Source organism: Pteropus medius, unplaced genomic scaffold, assembly GCF_902729225.1.
Source record: "Pteropus medius unplaced genomic scaffold, Ma_sr-lr_union100, whole genome shotgun sequence".
NCBI lineage: Eukaryota > Metazoa > Chordata > Mammalia > Chiroptera > Pteropodidae > Pteropus > Pteropus medius.
Window position 1 is genome coordinate 5,443,372 of NW_024354503.1, and position 2,253 is coordinate 5,445,624.

Sequence of the window (2,253 nt, forward strand, 5' to 3'; positions counted from 1 at the left end):
CTTTGCTGTGAGAGCCTCAGTACCCTTTGTGTAAAATGGAGATGATAACATTAATATCTACTTCACGGTTGTTATAAGCAAAATTATAGATGTTAAAAGACAGTGTAAACACTGAAGTGTTATGTACACTTGAGGATGATTATTATCTTTCCTGGCACTGTGCTCCTGCAGCACTCACAGGCCACGACCCACCATTTCGCACTTAATTATACCCTGCCTCCAATTATCTGCTCTTGCTCCTGTATGGTGCCTGCTGTTTACAACCAGTGCAGAAGCCAGCTGGGATCACATCTTCTACAGCTCTTCTACATTCCCTAGAGTTCAGAGATTGCTGCCAAGCAAATAGAAGGTACATGTTATTACTTTGGCTATAACCATCTATTGATCACCTTTACAGATTATTTCTAATTCTTGAAAGTGCTCAAGATAGGTATTTTTATCTCCACTATGGAAACTGAGGCTCAGAAAAATTAAATAACTTGTCCAAGGTCACAGAGCTGTTATGACCTTGGGAGCAAGGATCTTGAAAATTTTTCTGGCACTGTCCCCGATTGATATTAAGGAGCTGTGGTTTTCTGCCTACTGGCTCTTCTCTCGGTCATCGGCTGAGCTGTGTCTAGACAAAGAGAAAAAAAGAATCAAACTAGGAGCTTGGCAGACGAGGTGACTGCCATGCCATGGACCAGACACAGGGACAGGAGACTTTTGACATGTAAATTAGGTACGGTTCCACCAAGAGCACAGTCCCAAAGCCTTGGTCCTATGGATGTAGAGGGTGAGAGGTGGTCAGGAAAAGCCCTGGGACATCTAGCAGTGTCAGCACTGAACTGCTGCCGCGTCGATATGCGGTGAGTAGACCGGAGTGGGATCTGGTGGCTAAACCACTCACAGTAAGAGAGTGGCCAACTCATGAGCATTTCCATCCTCCTTGGCCAAGAATTTGATCCAGGAGGAGATGTGGGGTTCACAGTGCACCACTAGGTGGCAATATGCAAAGAGGACACAAGTCACCCAATTATGACCATTCGACATGAATAATTAGAAGAAATTTTAGAGCAAGCAAACACAAAGTAAATGTCTTTTTTACAGAAGAGATCCGAGGCCCAGAGAAGTTATCCAAATTTCCAAGTTTCATGATTGAGCCAGAGACTCAGGTCTACTTCTAAATTCAGTGCACTTTACCTTTAATGATCATCAGATCACACCTACATGTCCCTCTCCTCATGGTGTGATCTTACTCCAGTCACTAACATTTTTCTGAGCCTCAGTCTTCTTGTCCGTAGAACAGAGGATTAGACTGAATCTGTGATGTCGATATGGTAGCCACTAGCCACATGTGGTTATTTAAATTTAAGTTAATTAAAACTAACTAAAATTTAAAATTCAGTTCTCAGTCACACTGGCCACATTTCAAGTGCTCCATAGATAGTTTTGGACAGTGCCGATCATCTCAGACAGTACAGATAAGAACATTTCCATTATCACAGATAGTTCCAACAGACAGTGTTGGCTGGTATTTAAGATCCTTCCAGCTTTAGTGTCCTATGGAGCATTGGAGGGTATGGGATTAAATGCATAAGGTTTCTCACCTCTCAGCCTGAATTTTTTTTTTTTTTTTTGCCTATAGCACTTGGTCTTCCTAGGTGGTCTCCCATCCAAGTACAAACCAGGCCTGACCCTGCTTAGCTTCCGAGATCAGAAGAGATTGGGCATGTTCAGGGTGGCATGGCTGTAGACTCAGCCTGAATTTTTAACTGTATACAAGCACTGGGGCATACAGAAGAAAATAAGATGGAAAAAAGTCCTTCTTTCATGGAGTTGACATTCTAATGGGCCTAAGGTACTGAATCCAAAAACCCAGCTTCTGTAATCAAGGTACCTTAGAACAGTGTGTCTTAAAAACTTTAATGTGTATACATATCTAGTTAAAATGCAGTTTCTGATTCCGTAGGTCTGAGGTGGCACTATGAACCTACGTTTCTAACAAGCTCTTTGGTGGTGCCTGTGTGGTTGGTCCCAGAGCACATTTTAAATAGCAAGGATTTTGGAGAATTTTGTGAAAAGGCAAAATTGGTATGTGTGAATCAACTAAAATAATGTATTTATATTGTGGATCTTCCTGGGAGGCCTGCGTTCAAATTTCCCTCATGGGTCACCCTTTCTTCATGATCCTCAAAGCTAGGTTAAGAAGGCTCTTGTGTGCCTCAATCATTCCTCACACTTCTGCTAGCCTGGGGCTATTCGTACTCCATT

The 2,253-nt window shown here is 42.4% G+C and overlaps 1 pseudogene; it reads right to left on the reverse strand.

The window, feature by feature from the left end:
• Positions 1–1,618: 1,618 nt before the first annotated feature.
• LOC120596387 (uncharacterized) lies at positions 1,619–1,737 on the reverse strand (annotated as a pseudogene).
• Between the last annotated feature and the right edge of the window lie 516 nt (positions 1,738–2,253).